Source organism: Mesoplodon bidens (assembly GCF_964165515.1).
Source record: "Mesoplodon bidens genome assembly, chromosome: X".
Classification (NCBI taxonomy): domain Eukaryota; kingdom Metazoa; phylum Chordata; class Mammalia; order Artiodactyla; family Ziphiidae; genus Mesoplodon; species Mesoplodon bidens.
In genome coordinates this window covers 107,486,384-107,508,915 of record NC_138163.1, presented here as the reverse complement: position 1 = coordinate 107,508,915, position 22,532 = coordinate 107,486,384, and the positions used below count along the sequence as shown (strand labels likewise).

The 22,532-nt window shown below is 41.1% G+C and overlaps 1 pseudogene across 1 annotated transcript; it reads right to left on the bottom strand.

The window, feature by feature from the left end:
- Positions 1-7,159: 7,159 nt before the first annotated feature.
- Positions 7,160-8,237, bottom strand: LOC308609437 (protein FAM47E-like; annotated as a pseudogene). The gene has a single exon. The product of its transcript is annotated as a protein FAM47E-like (transcript).
- Between the last annotated feature and the right edge of the window lie 14,295 nt (positions 8,238-22,532).

Below are 22,532 nucleotides of genomic sequence, written 5' to 3'. Positions count from 1 at the left end.
TGGTGGAATCAGAGGTTCCCGGCTTTAGTGTTTGTTCCTCAAGGAAATACAAACTAGCAACTCTCCACAGACAAGAAGGCCTCTGTGGGGGAAAAAAAAAATCCCAGGAGCCAGAAGTGAGGCCGAAGCACCCCCCTGTGGACCACAAGGCAGCTTCATTTTGACCACATAGCCCTTCCTGCAGGCCAGCACGCAGCCGCACCAAGAGGTTTCTCCAGTGGCGAAAGGAGACCCCAGCGTGAGCATCCGGGTTCCACAACATTCTGGGAAGCTTCTCATGAGGTCCACATCCATCCTTCACGAGGAACACTGGGAGAAAAGGGAAAGCTCAAGCACTTGGTATCAGCTTGAACTAAAGGGGGCGGGGGCGGGGCTTCCGGCTTCCAGCATGGAGATTGTGATGGACCGTGTACCTGACGGCAGTGGTGCCCAATCAGAGAGCACAGCCAGCAGTTCCTTCCACCTGTGGTGTGGAGCCAGTCATCTCATCTGGCCAGGGAGCACGTGGGCAGCTCTAGGCAGATGGGGTCCCCAGCCAGCAGTCTGGCCCAGCCATGGAACTCGTCCTCTATCCCTGCTTAGGCAGGCTCGCAAGCCAGCAGCCCCATCCACCTGCAGAGCGCAACCTCTAGGCTTGCCCAGCCAGGAACCCAAACAGTGACTCTGCAAAATCTTGGAACCCCGTGCACAGACTCGCCTGGCTTTGGAGCCCAGCATACAGCCCCCTGGATGGCTGAGCAGATTTCCCATTTTGTAAGCTATTGAACTACAAGAGTAGCTATTTCATTATCTTTCAATTCTTCCATGTGCTATCAATTTCTTCCTCACAACACAGAGATTTGTTGGGTATGCTATAAATAAATATTATAAATGGTGCTATAAATATCTTCCTTACTTAAAGGCCTGGTTTTTATTATACATACTAAAGATTCTTTAGTTGCTCTAATGATAGATTGAAAAAAGAACAATATCCTTGTCCTCTGCTTACATGGTAAGTGGTCAGGAGAGCATGATCTGGGTATCGCTGGCCATGATATCCAGTTCTACTGGGTTTGCGATTTTTGCATCCTTCCAGAGTTGAATTGAATTTATCCCTGCTCCTGCCACACAACTGACAAGGCTGTGGTGGCTGTAACAGGCGAGATCGAAGAGCAGGGTACAACTGGTTCCAGAAAATGAAAGTCCATCTTTATATGTCCTTTCCTAGAGGCCCTGGTGCTGGGAATGTTCTTCCTCTAGTTTCAGTGGTTGGGGTCCAAGGTTTCAAGGTGCATATTTCATTGTCCATGATATTGCTGAGTGTCAGTGTGGAAATAATACACACAAGTAGTAGACTTTGACCTCACACTTGACCTTAGATAATTCAGTTACCTGGAGTTTTCTCAGTTATAAAATGGAGATAAGACGTCTTTGGGGTTTCTCTGTGTTATAAACCTCAAAACAAACAAAAAGCCCCACAAAGATTGTGAATGGGCATTTTGAAAACTTTAAGTAGCTACACTAACACAGTTATACGTCAGGCTCTCCCTAATTCCTTCTCCTTCTAAAAACTATGGATTTTGAAGTCTCCCTGGTGTTAAGAAGTCTAAATTCTGTTTGCGTCTGTTTATATCTGTACGACAGCTAATACCAATGTGGGTAATTGCTGCAGTGAAGGAACCCATATAATTTCTCCAAGGAAAATTTTATTTTCACCAATAAGCAATAGGAGGCCTTATTAGTGACTCTTATTTTGCAAATGCACATTTTCATCTTAAGCAAAAGCTAGGATTGAGTGAGGTTTAGTTGAAGCCTATCACCCTGGATAAACACCATCAAAAAGTGTTTTTTATTTTTTCTCTTGGCTTCTTTCCTGGGTACCTTTTTAGGACCCTTCCTTACTCCCTCCTCTTCCCCAGATGTATGCTGAGTATCTGTTCTGTGATGTTGGTGGTATTAGGCACTTATATAAAGTAATCCTTTAATTTTCAGCAAAGTATGAGTTTGCTAATATAGCCTCCATTGTATAGATGAGGAGACATGCTTCTTGAAGTACCAGGTCACATAACCAAAATATGGAAAAGAAGATATTCTAGTGTGTGTCTTCTGACTATAAATGTGTTGCTGTTTCTATGACTTGTGCATATTCTTTAATGCACTTTTAATATTGAGGAAATTGTAGATAATTGAGTCTACTTTTGGTTAAATGGGAGACTTAAATCTCCTTTCTTACGTGTCTTGCACATCACAGCTCTTCTAATGAACTACTGCCCATGGAGTCATTTCACACTACAGTTTGATTTACCTGATTTATTTATTTCAAAGCTAAACCCATTCATTCATGCAGTTGAGTATTTGAGGGCCTGTTATTTAAAAGGGGGTGATTTGTGTTAGAATACAATGGGATAAAGTAGATAATGAGCCCATTGACTGGGACATGTAGTATTAACCTTATATACAAAGGAAATGACACATAGCCCTTGTTTTGGATGTGACTGCAGTGGAACCTCTGAGAAAGGCATGTATTATTATACAAGGAACTCTGATAAATTGTATTTGATCAGTAAAAAGGAGGAAAACGAATGAGATCTTTTGAAGAGGAAGAGACCACTTCTGGTAGGGATTGTTTCACATTATGGGAAAAGAGAAGGAGATGAGGGTAGAACGGGTTTTTATTGTTAAAAAGTGAGGGAAAAATTGTAGACTCTTAATAAATACTATTATTTTAAAAAGCGTCTCCTCTATTAATTCATTCAGCAAATATTTATTGAGCATCTGCTTTGTGCTCTGCATTTTCTATGTAGTGAGAACTTAGAGGCTAATTTAAAATGTCTCTGTTTTCACAGAGGGTTAAGCCTAGAGAAGAGAGGAGATACAGACATAAACATAGATATACATACCACATCTCGTAGAGATAAACCTAAAGATAAAGCAGGGGAAGGTGGTAGAGAGTGATGCACGGTGATAATTGGGGTGTGGTAGTCTGAGAAGGACTCCCCAGAGAAGCGACGTTTGAGCGATACCTGAATAAAGCGAACCGTATGAACATGTAGGAAAAGAACATTGCAGACAGAAGGAAGAGCAAATTCAAAAAGCTCTGAAGTGGGATATTTCTCATTCTCCATGGAGACTTTACATTTTCTTCCAAGTGTAATGGGGAGCCTTCTGAGCATTGTAATTGGGGAGGAATGTGACCTGATGTTGATGTTTTAAAGATGACTCTGGCTTACTGTGTGGAAAATATTCTGCAGTGTGAAAAGAATTGCAGTCGGAAAGCAAGGGTAAGAGGCCCTTGCTAATGTGTGGCAAGATATGGTGGCTCAGAGAAGAGCAGGAAGGGTAGAGATGGCGAGAGGCGCTCCCTCTGGGAATATATCGTGAAGTTATATCAAACTTCAGCATGGAATTAGAGAAGTCAAGGCTAGCCTGAGCAATTGGCTGAGCGGTGATGCCATTTACCAAAATGGGGAATATGGCAAGAAGAGCAAATTCAGAAGTAGGAATGTCTGTGTTCTTGTGATAATGCCCTTTCTTTCTTTCTTTCATTGAAGTATAGTTGATTTACAATGTTGTGTTAGTTTCAGGTGTACAGCAAAGTGATTCAGTTATACATACATATATTCTTTTTCAGATTCTTTTCCATTATAGGTTAGTACAAGATATTGAATATAGTTCTCTGTGCTATACCGTAGGTCCGTGTTGTTTATCTATTTTTTATTTTTAGCAGTGTATATCTGTTAATCCCTAACTCCTAATTAATCCCTCCCCCCACCTATCCCCTGTGGTGGCCATAAATTTGCTTTTTATGTCTGTGAATCTACTTCTGTTTTGTAAATAAGTTAATTTGTGTCATATTTTAGATTTCACATATAAGTGATAAAGAAGATGTGGAATGAATACACACACACACACACACACAATGGACTATTACTCTGCCATAAAAAAGAATGAAATAATGCCATTTGCAGCCACATGGATGGAACTAGAGATTATCATACTAAGTGAAGTAAGTCAAACAGAGAAAGACAAATATATGATATTTCTTATATGTGGAAGATAATGCTTTATTTTAAATTCCTATTATACATGCTAGTAGAGGGGTCATATGGGCAATCTGGAGTTCACCGCTGAAGATAAAAATTGGGGGTGACACCTAGAGGGGCGGGATAGGGAGGGTGGGAGGGAGACGCAAGAGGGAGGGGATATGCGAATATATGTATACATAGAGCTGATTCACTTTTTTTTTTTTTTGTGGTACGCGGGCCTCTCACTGTTGTGGAGCACAGGCTCCGGACGCGCAGGCCCAGCGGCCATGGCTCACGGGCCCAGCCGCTCTGCGGCACGTGGGATCCTCCCGGACCGGGGCACGAACCCGTGTCCCCTGCATTGGCAGGCGGACTCTCAACCACTGCGCCACCAGGGAAGCCCCCTGATTCACTTTTTTATACAGCAGAAACTAACCCAACGTTATAAAGCAATTATACTCCAATAACGATGTTTAAAAAAAAAAAAAGTATCTACAAAAAAAATTTTCAAAATGGGGGGGGTGTCATTAGATATACAGAGATAGTAGACAAAATCATGCTCTTATATTGAATTACCTGGGGAGTTAGTCCCAAGACTGAGCTCCGGGTGAATCCGACACTGAGGTCAGAAACAGGAGACTTTGAAATTCAAGTTTCAAACTGAGAAGGAGGAGAACAATAGGAATTGTGGTGTTAGAAGAACAGAAAAATGGGGGATTCCAAAAAGCAATGAGTTACTTATCAAGTCCAATGCTCTTGAATACGATGAAAATATTAATTGGATTTTGCCATGACACCTTATTGGTGACCTCGACAAGAAAGTTTCCCTAGCAAAGTAGAACAAAATTCTGATTGGAATGAATTCAAGAGACCCTGGGAGATGAAGACATGGAAGCAATGATTTATAAATGACTCTTTTTGGTAATTTTTCTACAAAGTGGAGCAGAAAATATAGAGTGGTAGCTGGAGAGAATAATTACGTCAAGAGAATTTTTATTTTGTTTTCTTTGGTTATTTCAGATGATGTGAGTTATGAGAGGCTTTTTTGGTTTTGGTTTGTTTGTTTGCTTTTTAATGACAGGAATTATCCCCCAAAAGACAGAAAAATAATATAGGAAAATAAGGGGGCAAATACAGGACAAATATTTAATTTGTCAAAGTGTTGGGATCCAGTGCATAGTATTATTCAGTAGAATAAAGAGTTCATCGTCTGTCTCTGAGGGGATAGAGAATATGGGTACAGATGTCACTGGCCTGGTAGATGTGGTGATGGGAGGAAAAGACGGTTCTCTTCTAAATTTTTTTATTTTATCAGTGAAGTACAAAGCAATGCTTTGAGAAGGAGAAATGGAAATAGGGTGTTGGCCAATTGATGACAGAAATAAGATGATCATTGGAAAATGGGAAAATATATTAATGAGGGAAATGGGGCAGAACTTTCAGCTAGTGTTGAAGGCTCATTTAAGATTCATGCCATATGTAACCAGCCAGTGTGGTATGTGTTTTTCTCTAGCCATATTTAACTGTTTGGGTGCAAGTACAAGAATGGCAGAGATTAAGATTTAACCAGGACTGGGGTTTTCTCAGAAGAATATAAGAGCGGGAGAGAGAGGCAAAGGAGTTAAAAGTAGACTCAAAGAAGGGATAGTAGAGGATGGTGGCGTCTACGCTGGGAACGTAAGGAACTGAACGCAAGGCACAATTAATGCTGAAAGAGTGATAAGGGTCACTGGATTGGAAACGTGTTGGAACTGAAGGATTGGAGGTTTGGGAATATGAAAAGGGGTGATCAGCTAGGTAAAAAGCAGGGATCGGAAGGTGGAATAATTGAAACTGAGCTTTGAAGTTGGTGTCATTATTGCCCCAAACAAAGTCTAGAGTCTGACTGTAGGGATTGGTGTCTCTAGTGAGATGAGGGCCAGACGAATGGAGCTAGTGCCAGGATTTGAATGGATAGTCTTTGTGAATATTTAAATCAAGAACGTTGATGAGAGTAGTCACAGGGAGCAAGTCAGGAATTCAGACACTAAGTCACCTCAGTGAAAATGGGGAAGTGAATGAAAAGGGAGTAGTTGATTGCAGTGAGGATGTTGGTGAATACTACAACCTGATGGCTGTGTTCCCTTCTCACGAGGGTGAAGTATATACACATACTTCCATTTACAGATAAATTCCTTCATTACTGGAAACAGAAGTGTGCTGCAAATCTGTGCTACAAATCTTTCTAGCTACAAATTTCCTGTCCCAGACAATTTTACCTGTTATTTTGGAAACGTAAAGAAGTTGCTTGATTTCTTATTTTACATTTATGAGTGCGTTTTAAATTGCTATTCATGAAATGCAAAGATTAATCTTACTTGAATAGATATGTGTGGATGTTTGATGGTGCTGTGTAGTGTTGGTGCTGTGTAGTTTTGCTCGCGCAGACCTATTTTGCACACTAGATTTGCCAAGAACTTGAAGCTCCCTGCTATTCTGCACCTGTGTTATATGATATGGAAACACTCTTCCACAGTGAAATTTTATGACTATGGTAAAACTTTTAAGTATGTTCAGTTGGGAAGCATGACAAAAGAGCATAACTAAAGTTTCACCTATAATTTTGGTAAATAGTTTTCAATCTGTTTTGGGGGCTTGATGCAATCCTAATAAGGGGGATAACCATTTCATTATTAAATGGGGCTAACATTATTTTGGCTACCGATGTCAAGTTTTGCTTAAGAAAGTAATTGTCATAATTAATTCATTATAATTTTAATACAAGTAGAACTCTCTGACTCCTTTTTCTCAGCACAGTTATTTTGAAATGTATCCCATTTTGTAGCTGACCTAACTAATCATACTGTTAAAAAGTAATTCTTCTTTTTTATGGTTTTATTTTTACAAATAACTGATGCAACAATGTAGTATTCACAACATTATAAAATGTGAGAAGAGTATATGTGAATATTGATTTCATAATTGATAAAATTTATATAATATTGATGAACCCAAGCAGAAGGTCACTGAGAAATATTTATAAGCATTAGGTGTTAAATTAACAGATGTAGACTCAAAGTTGTACGTACATGGTGGGATGGACACTCACCATGAATTCTGATTGATATTAAAATGAGAGAGAGAAATAGCCAAGTAAGTAGTAAATAGAAAACTGTCTAAACATCTTCTCGTGCATCATCTCCATTTTGGCTGATTTTTATTACTTTGTGTATAGGAGTCTTAACGGAATCATATTTCCATCCCTTCCTGAGGAACAGCCTCTCAAGGATGTCTGGTATCCTGTAGCCCTTGCTTAGAATGAAATCTTTAAACGCTATTTGTTCCATAAAGATCTTCAAGAATGTCGTGTTCAGGAAGCTTCTTTCTAAAACTCCCATCTTCAAGTAAGACGTTGGGGTCAATTGAAGGTTTGTCATTAACTAGCTTTTTGCACAACTTGGGCTTCAGGTACAGTGCACCATACCTCATCTCCACCGAGTTGGGTTTATAAGGATTCTGTGGCTTCTGGGGTTTCCTCTCCCAGCTTCCTTCCTCTCTGGATAATTTTATCTTCTCCATTTTCTCTAGCCCGATGCTGTACTTTACCTTTGAAGGGACCAGGTAGACCTTGGCAGGACGTTTTTTACGAAGCTTTGTGGGGGGCTTCGTTGTTTTCCTGGGGCCCTGACAATAAGCCCATGTGTCCTCCAGCTTCCCGTCAGGATCGAGCACTTCCAGCACCTTTAATAAGAGGTCTGCAGGTAGATCTTCCTCCAGATTCGGGTAGAGAGCCAAGGGATGCTTGGTCAGCTGGGCTTCGATGTTCTCCACGAATGCCTTCTGTGCTAGCTGGGCTGGCGAGAGCGTGGAAAACAGGTCTGCTTCCTCGGGCAGCTTTTTCTGACTCTTTTTGGGGGCATGCTGGGGAACTCTGTGAGCAATCCTGGGGAGGAAGCCCTCCTTAGGGCTGCGAGTGATCATATCTTCACAAGGTGGGCAACCCTTCCGGAAGTCGTCCAGCAGCTCTTTCACAAATATCCACCGCCGGCTGTCCAGGGAGGTGGGGAACCTCGGGAGCATCTTCTTGTGCTTTGCGAAACACTTGGAGGGCAACTTGTCTTTGTACCAGGGCTTGCAGGTCATGTCCAGGGGCATCGGTTCCAGTGGCCCCGGTCCTAGCAGCCGCTTCTTGTCCGCCATGGTTGCCCTGGCCTCTGGGGGGACCACCGCTTCAATAGTTTGCTGTTCCGGCCTCTCCGGTTGCTAGGAGACCGTGTAGCCAGGTGCAGCCAGGTTCTTCCCGGAGGCGGGTCAACACAGGCGCCCTGTGAAGCCTGCATTTCTCCCAGGATGGGCGGTGGGTGAAAGCTCATTCCTTTTTGTTGTAGTTACTGTTCCGTTGTATGGACATAGTGCCATTTATTTATCCATTCACCTTTTTTTTTTTTTTTTTTGCGGTACGCGGGCCTCTCACTGCTGCGGCCTCTCCCGTCGTGGAGCACAGGCTCCGGACGCGCAGGCTCAGCGGCCATGGCTCACGGGCCCAGCCGCTCCGCGGCATGTGGGATCCTCCCGGACCGGGGCACGAACCCGCGTCCCCTGCATCGGCAGGCGGACTCTCAACCACCGCGCCACCAGGGAAGCCCCTCCATTCACCTTTTGATGGACATGTGGGTTGTTTACAGTTTGAGGCTATTATGAATAAAGCTGCCACAACTATTTGTGTTCCTGTTTTTGTATGTCCATGTACATACTTTCATTTCTCTTGGGTAAACTTGAGCTATGAGTGGCATGGTGGGAGCAGATGATGTTTTTTTTTTTTTTTTTTTTTTTTTTTTGTGGTACGCGGGCCTCTCACTGTTGTGGCCTCTCCCGTTGTGGAGCACAGGCTCCGGATGCGCAGGCTCAGCGGCCATGGCTCACGGGCCCAGCCGCTCCGCGGCATGTGGGATCTTCCCGGACCGGGGCACGAACCCGTGTCCCCTGCATCGGCAGGCAGGCTCTCAACCACTGCGCCACCAGGGAAGCCCCAGATGATGTTTTATGTTTTAGACCACCACGAAAGTTTTCCAAAGTGGTTGTACTAAGTAATATTCCTTCTAGTTGTATATGAGAATGGCGCTTTGTCTACTTACTCCCTAACACTCGGTAAGGTTAGTCATTTTCACTGTGGCTGCTCTAATAGGTGTGTAGTGGCATCTCATTGTGGTTTGAATTTGCATTTCCCTAAGGACTACTGGTGTTGAACATCTGTTCATGTGCTTATTTGCCATTCCTGTCTCTCCTTTGGTGAAGAATCTGTTCAAACTTTTGCACTTTTTAAAATTGTTCTGCTTGACATCTCTTGTTTTGAGGATTCTTTGTGTATTCTGGATGCAATATGATTTGTAAATCTTTTTCTCCATCTGTGGTTTGTCTTTCCATTGTCTTAACACCGTCTTTCAAAGGGCAGTTTTTACATTTGATGAAGTCCAGTATGTCAGTTTGTTCTTTTATGGATTGTCTTTTTGTGTTGTATATAAGAAAACTGCCTATCCATAGGTCATGAAGACTTTTTTCATTCTGCTAAAATTTGTATAATCTTAGGTTTTACATTGAGATCTGTCATCTATTTCAACTTAACTTTTTAGATGATGAATGATATGGATCAAAGTTATTATTTTTAGTTTTTGCCTGTGGATATCCAGTAGTTCCAGAATGTTTTTGAAAAGAGGAGCTTCTCTCCACTGAATTACTTTTGCAGCTTTGTGAGTGTAAGTTGTCCCTATTTTTGTGGGTCCATTTCTAGACACGCGTTTCAGTTTCATTGAATCTTCTGTCTTTACACCAGTTCTGCTCTGTGTTGATTATATTTTACAGTAAGTTTAAAATTAGGCTGTATTCGTCCTCCCACTTCTTTATTCTTTTACAAAGTTGTCTTGACTCTTGTAGGTCTTTTGAATTTCTATAGGAATTTTAGAATCAATTTGTCAATGTCTTAAAAAAAAAAAACCTGTGGGGATTTTCACTAGGATTTTATGCACTCTACAAATAAATTTTGAGATAATTGACAGCTTAACAGTATTGAGTCTCCTGACCCATGACAAAGTACATCTCTTCGTTTATGTATGTATTCTTTCATTTATCTGAGCAACATTTTGTAGTTGTCAGTGTATAGGTCTTTCACATCTTGTTTTTTGTTCAGCCTCTCTGAGCTTCTATTTCATCTCTTTTTGCCTTTAATTTCTACTATGGAAAGGTATAAAGTTTGTTCTTGCTGAACTATCAAGAAAGCTCTTATTTTATTACTTAAATAATTAAATGGAAAGAGCATGACGGTGAAAACTTGTATTATTTCCAGACTTGCAGAAGAAACCACAAGCGAAATGATGTGTAAAGTACGTACAACTTGAATAAAAGAAACAAATCAGCCACTATAACTTATAATTGGAAGCGTACTAGAATAATGACAAACCAAAAGTTTTATGAGTTTTAGGAGTTAAAGAATTATGTCGTTGAAACTCAGCTTTAAACTATCAGGAGAGGCACAAATTATTCCCTGTAATAATGCACTAATATTTGGTGTAGGGAAAGATATCAAAGGATAAACTATCATTCCTGATTTCACGAAGGAGAAACATTTCACAATGGTACCTTGGTATCCACCTGGGATTAGTCCCAGGATACCCAAATCCACAGATGTTCAAGTCCCTTATGTAAAATGGTGCAGTATTTACATATAGCCAGTGTACATTCCTGTGTACTTTAAATCATCTCTAGATTACTTATAATACCTCTTGCAGAGTAAATGCTATGTAAAATACTTGCCAGCGTGCCGCAAATTCATGTTTTGCCTTTGGGGATTTTTTGGAATTTTCTTTTTCCAAATATTTTCCATCTGCAGTTGGTTGAGTCCATGGATGCAGAACCCAAAGACATGGAAGGCCGACTGTACTTGTACTACGTGCCGACTTGTACTACGTGGTACAAGTCTGTACCACGGACTTTGGTATCTGCGGGGGTCCTGGACCCGATCTCCTTCAGCTACTGGAGGACAGACGGCCGTATTCTCCTTATGGACTCTATGCTTTCTAGCTCGTCTCCCCTGCTCCACACTGATGTAGATTCTTCCTTTTTGAAATAACAGCTTTACTGAGATATAACTTACATATTAACAATTCACTCATTTAAAGTGTACAACTTAATTGATCTTAGTGTATTAACAGGATTGTGCAACCATCAAAACAATCAGTTGTGACACATAGTCATGAACCTCAAAGGAACGCCATCCCCATTAGCAGTCACCTCGTCCATCCCCCAGCCACCTCAGCCCTTGACAGCCACTAATCTACTTTCTGTCTCTTTAGATTTACCTATTCTGGACATTTTATATGAATGGAATCATAGAATATGTGGTCATTTTTGACTGGCTTCTGTCCTTTAGCCTACTGTTCTCAAGTTTCATCCATGGTGAAGCATTGTATATGTACTTCATTTCTTTTTATTGCCAAATACTAATCAGTTATGTAGATATACCATATTTAACTTATCCATTCGTCTGTTCATGAGCATTTGGGTTTTTCCACTTTTTTGTTGTTATGGATAATGTTGCTATGAACCTTCATGTACAGAGTTCTTTTCTATTCAGTCTTTTGAAATTTATTAATCTTTTTTCCCCTGCTTTAGTGAGATATAATTGATAATTTAAAATTTCATATTTTTCAGGTATACAACTTGATAATCTGATCAACATATACATAGTGAAACAATCACGACAATCAAGCTAATTAACATATTCATCACCTCAGATAGTTACCATCTTTTGTTGTGCGTATTGAGAACACTTAAGATCTACCCTCTCAGAAAAGTTCAAACATACAGTATTGTTAACTATATTCACTGTGGTGTACATTAGATCTCCAGAATTTATTCATCTTAAATGACTGAAAATTTGTACCCCTTGACCAACAACCTTCCCATCTCCCCCTCCCCCCAGCATCTGACAACCAACTCTACTACTACTATTCTCTGCTTCTAGGAGTTTGACTCTTTGAGATTCAACATATAAGTGAAATCATGCAGTATTAGTTTTTCTGCATCTGGATTATTTCACTTAGTATGATGCCCTCCAGATTCATCCATGTTGTTAAAGGCAGGATTTTCTTCTGCCTTTATAAGGCATGGACTTACATATACTACCATGTGTAAAATAGGTAGCTAGTGGGAAGCAGCCGCGTAGCACAGGGAGATCAGCTGGGTGCTTTGTGAGCACCTAGAGGGGTGGGATAGGGAGGGTGGGAGGGAGGGAGAAGCAAGAGGGAAGAGATATGGGGATATATGTATATGTATAACTGATTCACTTTGTTATAAAGCAGAAACTAACACACCATTGTAAAGCAATTATACTCCAATAAAGATGTTAAAAAAAAGAATGGCTATCCCAATTTACATTCCCAACAACAATGCGCAAGGGTTCCATTTTCTCTGCATCCTCAAGGACACGTTATCTTTTGTCTTTTTGATAACAGGAAGGTTTGAGATGATATCTCATTGTGGTTTTGATTTGCATTTCCCTGATGATTAGTGAGGTCAAGCACCCTTTCCTACCTTTTGGCCATTTGTATCTCTTATTTGTAGAAATTTAGGCCTTTTGCCCATTTTTAAATTGAGGGCTGTTTTTTTTTTTTTTTTTTTTGGCTACTGAGTTGTATGACTTACTTATAAATATTGGGTATTAAGCCTTATGAGATATACGGTTTGAAAATATTTCCCCCCATTGTTCAGATCTCCTTTTCACTCTGTTGATTGTTCCCTTTGCTTTGCAGGAGCTTTTGCTTTTGATACAATTTCACTTGTCTGCTTTTGCTTTTGTTGCCTGTCCTTTTGCTGACCTATCCACAAAATGATTGCCCAGACCAACGTCAAGAAGCTTTTCCCCCATGTTTTCTTCTGGTAGTTTTACAGTTTCAGGTGTAACGTTTAAATCTTAATCCATCTTGAGTTGTTTTTTTTTTTTTTTTTTTTTTTGTTACGCGGGCCTCTCACTGTTGTGGCCTCTCCCCTTGCGGAGCACAGGCTCCGGACGCACAGGCTCAGCGGCCATGGCTCACGGGCCCAGCCGCTCCGCGGCATGTGGGATCTTCCCGGACCGGGGCACGAACCCGTGTCCCCTGCATTGGCAGGCGGACTCTCAACCACTGCGCCACCAGGGAAGCCCCAGAGTTGTTTTTTTTAATATGGGTGAGATAATTTCATTCTTCTATATGTAGATATACAGTTTTCCCAGCACCATTTATTGAACAGAGTACCTTTTCCCCTTTGGGTGTTCTTAGCAGCCTTGTCAAAGATCAGTTGACCATAGATGTATGGATTTCTGGGCTCTCTGTTCTGTTCCTTTGGTCTCTATGTCTGTTTTTAATGTCAATATGATGCTATTTTGACTACTGTAGCCTTGCTATATATATATATATATTTTGTGTGTGTGTGTGTGTGTGTGTGTGTGTGTGGTACGCGGGCCTCTCACTGTCACGGCCTCTCCCGTTGCAGAGCACAGGCTCCAGACACGCAGGCTCAGCAGCCATGGCTCACGGGCCCAGCCGCTCCGCGGCACGTGGGATCTTCCCGGACCAGGGCACGAACCCCTGTCCCCTGCATCGGCAGGCGGACTCTCAACCACTGTGCCACTGGGGAAGCCCCTTTGCAATATATTTTGAAATCAGGAAGTGTGATTCTTATTTCTCAGGATTGCTTTGGCTGTTTGGGGTCTTAAATTTGTTAAGATTTGTTTTGCGACCTAACGTGATCTATCCTGGAGAAGGTTCTGTATACACTCGAGAAGAATGTGTGTTCTTCTACCCCTGGATGCTAACTACTTACTGTATATGTCTGTTATGTCAGTTGGCTCTATAGTGTTCTCAAATCAGCTGTTTCCTTCTTGGTTTTCTGTCTGGATGTTCTATCTACTGTCATAAGTAGAAGTCTCCTACTATTAGTGTCCTGCTGTCAGTTTCTGCCTTTAGATCTGTCAATATTTTTTCAAACTTAATTGATGTATGATTGACAAATAAAAATTTTGTATATTTAAGACATACAACATGAAGATCTATCAATATCTGCTTTATGTATTTAGGTGTGTATATATTTATACATGTTATATCACCCTGTTGAATTGACCCTTTTATCATTATGCAATGACCTTCTCTGTCTCCAAAGACAGTTTTAGACTCAAAGTCTATTTTGTCTGATATAAGTGTAGTTACCCTTGCCAGGCTGGAGAGGCTGAGCCAAGCTGGACAGGGCTAATAGGAGAGCATCCCTTCGGGGGCCCACCCTGTAACCCCACCTTTTAAAACTGTGGTGCTGCTCCACCAGGACAGGAACTTGGCACTCTCCGTGCTCCTACTACACTCCACCTGGCACCAGCGTCACATAAAAAAAAAAAAGAAAAAAAGCCAGTGCCTAGAATTGACTCTCCTTTTCTCTCCTGCAGCAACCTAAACATATGTCCAATAAATACATATCCATGTCACCCAACTCTTGTGGGAGTAATAAGTTGACATGAGCAAAAACAAATACGTGAGTTTCATGCTAAGGAGGCTTGAGAGGCTCATAGGCTTTTATGGGTTTTTTTTTGTTTGTTTTTATTATTTTACTAATATGTTGACCTGCACCTGTGAATCCATACGGCTCATGTATGCCACAGAATCTAACAGGAGGAAGGATGTGCGATGCCAAAAAATAGAAAATGGAGGAGGAAAAAACGAGGCTGTCAGAGGAGATATGCGTGTGGATTTATCGCAGTATTTTTGGGTGGCTATCAGTGGATCAGCTCAGAATTCAGTTCAAGATTTGGTATCTGGGCATTGTCCTATGTAGGCCCTCCTTACTTAGCTATCAGAGCTTGCAGCACTCCAAACAAGCTGACGATCCAAAAGATTTCAAAAAACAGCTTGTATATATTGACAAGAAATGCTCTTTGTGCTCCCTTTTTAAAAAGCATATACATTTAAAAAATAATAGGCAATCTAGAGCTGTTTCCTTAACCTTTGGGGTCCTTTTCTCACGTGTAAAATGAAGTGGTTGAAGCAGATTATCTGGCTTTGTGGACCAAGATAATTTCTTATTTTCCTTTGGGTTTTTTTAAAATTGAAGTACAGTTGCTGTACAATATTACATATGTTATAGTTGTACAATATAGTGATTCACAGTTTTTAATGGACCAAGATAATTTAAATCAGGAAGATGTTTTCATAAATATCTGAAAAATCTGAGTGTGAGGAGAATATTAAAGTATCATCTTAATGATCTCTAACCAGAAACAAAGAGCTTTATCCTTTCATTCAGAACAAAATGAAGTTCTTCTACCTTGGAGATAAGCAGACTTTTTAGAAGCTCAGCTCAATGCATTTAGGAAATAATTTACTCCTCTGTATTAAAGAGTTCCTGTTTTCCAGGCAGGGGTGCGGCTGCCTCCCAGGGTATAAGCCTTTTGCCCCATTGTCACCCAAGATGAGTGCTCTAAGGAAAGAGTTGTTTGCTCTCCTTTTAAACAGTCACCTTATTGTTTCTTTCTTTCTTTCTTTCTTTCTTTTTCCAATCCAAACAGTAATTGAATGAGGCACTCATTTACCTGCAGTTTAATTGTCCTTACCATCTTGCCTCCAAGAGTTTTAAATGTTCAAATGGGTTACTGAAAGGGCACTTTCTGTTAGGGAAAAAGGTTACATTGACTGCCCCCTCCCTCTCAGAACATATTAACTCTGTGTATTAAGGACTGGCTGGAGTTTTTTTTCCTAGTCAACACCAAGAATGGCATGGATCAGTGAATACCTCGATTGGCTTGATAGCAAAAGTATTATACAGCCCTTAATATATATTTTACTATTTATCAACTCTTGCTTGTCAGTGTTGTGTCCCAGTATCTCTGTGATTCTTTCACTTACGCATGTAAATGGACCAACCAAATTCAATGGAAAATTTGAACAAAAAGCACTTTTTATTGAAATATAATTGATGTACAATATTATTTAAGTTACAGGTGTACAATATAGTGATTCACAATTTTTAAAGGTTATACTCCATCTATAGTTATTATAGAATATTGACTATATTCCCTCTGTACCATATATCCTTGTAGCTTCTTTTATACATAATCGTTTGTACCTCCTACTCCCCTATCCCTATGTTACTCTGCCCCCCTTCCCTGTCCCCACTGGTAAACACTCGTGTCACGAGTGTGTTCTCTATATCTGTGAGTCTGCTTCTGTTTTGTGATGTTCATTGATTTGTTGTATTTTTTAGACTCTACATGTAAGTAATATCATAGAGTATGTGCCTTTGTCTGACTTATTTCACTTAGCTTACCCTCTGAGTCCATCCATGTTGCCCCAGATGGCAAACTTTCATTCTTTTTTATGGCTGAGTAACATTCCATCGTATGAGTGTATGTATGTATGTGTGTACACACACACACACACACACACACACACAAACACACACACTACATCTTCTTTATCCGTTCATCTGTTGATGGGCACTTAGGTTGCTTCCATATCTTGGCAATTGTAAATAGTTCTGCTATGAATATTGGGATGCATGTATCTTTTCGAATTAGTGGCTTGTTTTTTTTTTTTTTATATACCATATGTCCCAGCAATTCCCAGTGGAATTGCTGGGTCATATGGTAGTTCTCTTTTTAGTTTTCTGAGAAGCCTCCATACTGTTTTCCACAGTAGTTGCACCAATTTACATTCCCTCCCACAGTGTACAAGGGTTCCTTTTTCTCCATATCCTTGACAACATTTGTTATTTGTGTTCTTTTTGATGACAACCAGTCTGACAGGCGTGAGGTGATATCTCATTGTGGTTTTGATTTTCATTTCCCTGAAGATTAGTGCTGTTGAGCAGCTTTTCTTATTGGCCATCTGCATTTTGTCTTTGGAAAAATGCCTATTCAGGTCTTCTGCCTGGTGTGTTTGTTTGTTTGTTTATTTTGTTTATGTTTTTCAATTTTTTGCCTGTGCGGCATGTGGGATCTTAGTTCCCCGACCAGGGATCGAACCCGCGTCCCCTGCATTGGAAGCGTAGAGTCTTAACCACTGGACCGCCAGGGAAGTCCCTTCTGTCTGTTTTTTAAATGTTGAGTCGTATGAGCTATTTATATATTTTAGGTATTAACCCCTTATCAGTCATATGATTTGCAAGTATTTTCTGATTCAGAAGGTTGTCTTTTTGTTTTGTCGATCGTTTCCTTTGCTATGCAAAAGCTTTTAAGTTTAATTAGGTCCCTTTTTTTTTTTAGTTTTATTTCCTTAGGTTTAGGAGACAGATCAGAAAATATTGCTATGATTTATGTCAGAGAGTGTAAGCAAGAAGGACTTTGAATTATCACCCGTAGAATGGTAGACTACATTTTAACATTATGAAACTGTCTTTAAAAGCAAGAAAATAAGATCTAATTAATTGTCAAACACATAAATGTTTCTGGTTTTTTAAAAAATAAATAAATAAATAAATTTATTTATTTATTTTTGGCCGTGTTGGGTCTTTGTTGCTGTGCGCGGGCTTTCTCTAGTTGCGGCGAGCGGGGGCTACTCTTTGTTGCGGTGCGCAGGCTTCTCATTGCGGTGGCTTCTCTTGTTGCGGAGCACGGGCTCTAGGCATGTGGGCTTCAGTAGTTGTGGCTCGCGGGCTCTAGAGCGCAGGCTCAGTAGTTGTGGCGCACGGGCTTGGTTGCTCTGCGGCATGTGGGATCTTCCCGGACCAGGGCTGGAACCCATGTCTCCTGCATGGGCAGGCGGATTGTTAACCCCTGCACCACCAGGGAAGTCCCAATGTTTCTGTTTTTAAATACACTCCTTGGTTCCTGGTCCCTGCTGACCCCCTAGCCTGGCATTGCTGCCCAGATCTTGAATTCCTTAGAGAGTGAGTAAAGGTGGGGGCTAGAAGGAGTCCTAACAGATCCTGAGGAAGAAAACCAGTGAATGTTCTTCCTGGTTTGGCCACTGGTATGCAGAGTGCGTGCATTTATACACATAGAAAAGTGCCCGGAGTCTTCACTTAGAGTCATTCTATGTCTGATTGCTTTCTAAAGGGATCTGTGTAGCTGCATTCACAGATTCACTTTTTTGTTACCTGAAAGGAGAAAATGAATGCAATAGTGCAATTAAGAGCTCACATGTTAGGTGTGAAAAGGAAAAGTGCCAATGGTGATATTTGATTTGTTGCATGTGTTAGAGAATGTTTGATTTTATTTCTGAGAATAGAGTCTAAGTAATAAGGTTGGTCATTTCATTTCATAATTTTGTGATTTTTACATGGGTTTGGACACTTACATTAAGAATCTCAAAACATTTTTTAAAATATATTTTCTTGGCTGCTGCGCCGCACAGCACGTGCAGTCTTAGCTCCCCGACCAGGGATCAAACCTACGCCCCTTGCATTGGAAGCACGGAGTCTTAACCACTGGACCACCAGGGAAGTCCCTCAAAGCATTTTAAAAAGTAGGTTCATTGGCTCATTTATATTGGGGAACGAATTAGGGACAACCAGTTGTCAACCATCACCTGCAAAAGATGTTCACATAAAAATAGCAAAAATTGGGAATTCCCTGGCGCCCCAGTGGTTAGGACTCAGTGCTTTCACTGCCGAGGGCGTGAGTCCAGTCCCTGGTCGGGGAACTAAGATCCCACAAGGCACACCGCAAGGCCGGGGCGGGGCGGGGGTGGGGGGGAAAGCAGAAATTGTAGAAGAGGGAAAAGACTAAAGAAAATACAGAGTGACGGCGGAGGGGACAAAGATGTAAAAAAAGATGTGTGATGTTGGGACCATGCAAATCACTGGACTTTTGTATTACATTTATTTTATCACAGGTCCCTTGGTTAAGCAAATCTTTGCACACGGTCACTTCTGTCTCAGTGTGTCTTCTCCAGATAGTGACCACCAGGCAAGTCTTTAAAGGAGCAGTTGCACAAATTAGTTACATTCAAGGACTTTCATTTCTTCAGTTTAGCCCAAGTCTCTTAATCTCAGCAACAAAGTATATCTGAGACTGGTGCACTCAAGGAGTGTGTCATCTCAAGACAAAAAAGCAGAGTGTCATTCATCCATTGCTTTCTGTGCCACTGCCCACCTTCTAGGTCTTAATACCTTTGATCTATGGCCAGGGCTCCTTATCTGGTTGACTTCCCTTTAGTCTCTTTCTCACCCCGCCAATAAATCCTCTATACTGACTCTAATTGTGCATCTTTCCAGAACCAAGACCCAGCATGGCATTCTTCCTTCATTGGATTTCTGCAGCTAGAAAAAAAACCCAGCTTCTCAGCTGGCCATTTAAAACCTTCCCCAGTCTTCTCCTGACCTGCCTTTTCGACTTTGTCTTCTTTACTCCCTGCGTTCTATACAACTCCATGCTGTTGTAGCTACTGTTTCTGAATGCATCCTGCTCTCATCCACTTTCTGGGTCAAGCTCAAGCTTGCTTCTCAGCCTTGCTGCTAACCCCATCCCTTTACTGTCATTCTGACAATGGAGTCCTCCCCCTCGTCCGTGACCTTGTTCAAATAATTCCCTAGAGAACCCTCCTAGATGTCTGCAGTGGGGAGCAACCTACCTTTTGCTTATATTCCCAGAACACTTTGCACCTTTTTCAGAAAACTCTTCCACAGCTGGCCTTTTTGTCAATCGCTACCATTGCCTCCCTCTCGCTAGATGATGAGCGCCTTTGGGGCAAAGCCTGTGCTGTAATCATCACTGTGTCCCTGATAGTACCTGGCACAGTATGAATATTTGATGGGGATTCAGGAAACATTTGGTGACAACCTAAGATAAGATTACAGCAAGAATATCACACAAGTAATATCCAGGAGGTAATGCTGAACATCCTGTTGGTTTTCATGGTAACTTTTTATCTCTGGCCCTATTTGTAAGACTGTTAGGCAGTAAAGAACTTGGTAGACAAAACATTTCTATCCCATTTACTGAAGATTGTCATTCTATCTATTTATGCTAAATCTTTATTAGAGGGGTCAGAGTCAAATAGCAGAAACAGTTGAGATTGGCATTTTAAATAGAATTTGGTGTTACCCAGGTGTAAGGAGAATTTCTGGTATATGATTATTGAAAGTCAGTTCTCCTACCATTGTGTAATAGATTTTTTAGCTCATTGGTCAAGCGTTCTTCCTTGTTTGTTTGTAGAACCCTCTCCCTCCCGTACCATGGCAAACAGACCAGAGAGAGTTAGTAAAGAGTCCTGATAACTGTCACCTATATATCTTTTTATCATGGTCTGAGCACTTTACGGTATTTTAGGTTATTTAAACGTTCTAAAATCTCTTCAAGGAAGGACTTGTTTCCTTTCTGTGAATGACGAATATTAGGCTCAAAGAGCTTAAAATTTCTTGTCTCAGTTCTAACAGTCAGCAAATGGCAGAACCAGGTTCCAACCCAGATTTTCTGACTCAGAATAGCCTACTCGACCTTGGACGAGAGAATGAAGAAGAGTTGGTCTATAGAAATCTCATTTGCAGTCCATCCCCAGACCCAGCCAATATTCCCAGAATATATCTAACCTCGAAAAAATCCTTGTAATGACTAGATTTCCCTGTATAACCAAGCTTATCTATTTGTGTTTCAGCAATACCTGTATTACACTAAAAAAGATCTGTGACCATTTTCCAAGATTAGTGTGGTTTGTTCTCTGAAAGAAAGAAAAAATCATACCAGAGCTTATTAGAGCTCCAAAATGGGGAAGACGGAGTTAATGCAAGTCTTTTTGTAAATTATCAAATTATCTTGACCTTCAAGAAAAGTTCAGAAGGAGCTTCCTTCATTCTCTCTTTCTATTATTTTACATTTTCACCTTTTTCTCAATACCAAAGAAATGTTTCTAAGGAGCTCCACTCTTGAGAACAGCCTGTCCAGCTCCTTTTGCTCCGTCTTCTCCTGTATTCAGAGCCATCCATATCTTTGCCTTCATGATCCTCAAATGCAGTGTTTCTTAGGGAGCCTTTAATTTGCTCTCTTTTTGTTCTTCTCCTCACGGGACCAGCAGGTCATTAGATGCCCTCTCTGTGTGTCTGCCAACCTAGCTGTACTTCCCAAGTCAAACTTGGGCTGTGTGGTTTGACAAATACAAGCACGCTCTTCGAGATAAGGGAAAATGATATTAAAATTGAGATTGTCCCAAATCCTTTGGATGTATGGCACCATACCTATCTATGTATATTTTGTGTTCCTTTATTCTGTAGCTGTAACTTACCTTCACATGAGAGCAGAGGAGAGGGACTTGGATGCCCCCATTCCTGACTAGATATGCGATTTAATTCTGTTACTTCCTCTCATTCACAACACCTCTCCACAGATTCCTTGGAAAATAGAGACTGGCTGATTTAGAAGTGTTTCACGGATATGTCATCACCCTCTTCCGAGTGATCTTACTCCAAATTCTTGCACATAGCATTTAATAAGTATTGTTGAATGAATGAATGAACGAATTGAAGTGAACCTGAGTTTATTTTAACTGTAGCACACAGGTACTCTTTGTGGTTAATATTCTTCTGTTGTCCATTCTCTGATTCTTGGCATGTGCCGCAAAGGTGAGGCAAAAGCTAACCCAGACTCTGAATTTTCCTGATAGTGTCTCTGATAAGGTTGGGCTACTTAGTGACATTAGTGAGATGTAAAAATCTCAAATGCTTCTGATCTGCATCTCTCTCCCTCATCACCACAGATGATTCAGCCCCAGTTTTATTGGATCCAGACCCCTTGGATGTTGGGAGTTTCCCCACTATGCATCTTTATCACTGCAGACTTACACCAAGACTCAAGGTGCTTCTGTTTTATGACTGAAATCTGTAGTATCCAGATCCTGACATATTTTTTCTCTGCACTAAGTGAACTCAGACTTGCCCTGAAACTCAAGATATGACCCTCGAAATGTAAAAGGAGCCTTTCTGAGAGGCAAAAACACATCTTCATTCTGCTGCCTGCACTTCAAATTCATTAGCTTGTTCCCAAGTCTAAAAGGAGGGTAAATGCTGAAGGTAGATGATTCACTGTGAAGTGTAGAGTTAACTAACGTCGTTGGCAGATGTTATATGACAACGGGGGGACTCTATGGAGTCTTAGTACCTCCTCAGTACCTTTCATATGCTTGTGGTTGGGTGACCAGACATGATGCAGCCTAAACTTGAGTTGTCTCTTGCTCCTTTTCATTGCTTCCAGTGGTCATGCAAGATTGTTAATGTTGTTTTCAAAGAAATTCTAGATCGGTTACTTAGACCACTGAATTAAACTAGCTGGAGATCATGATCCTTTTGCTTTCCCTTGTCAATGATGTTACGACTGGGCGCGAGGCTCACAGTTTTCAATGTTCGCCGTCTCAGGACGTCTTTATCCCACGTTCCTTCCTTAGGTCTTTGTGTGAGTCTCACGTGATGGTGAGGAGATGGCCAAGATGAAGGGAAGCCGAAGGGGGTCAGGAGTGGGCATTCTGAGCTCAGCAAGGAGCATAAACAAAGGTGTCAGGGCGGAACAGCACAGGACGCTTGGGAAACCGCAGACATTTGCGCGAC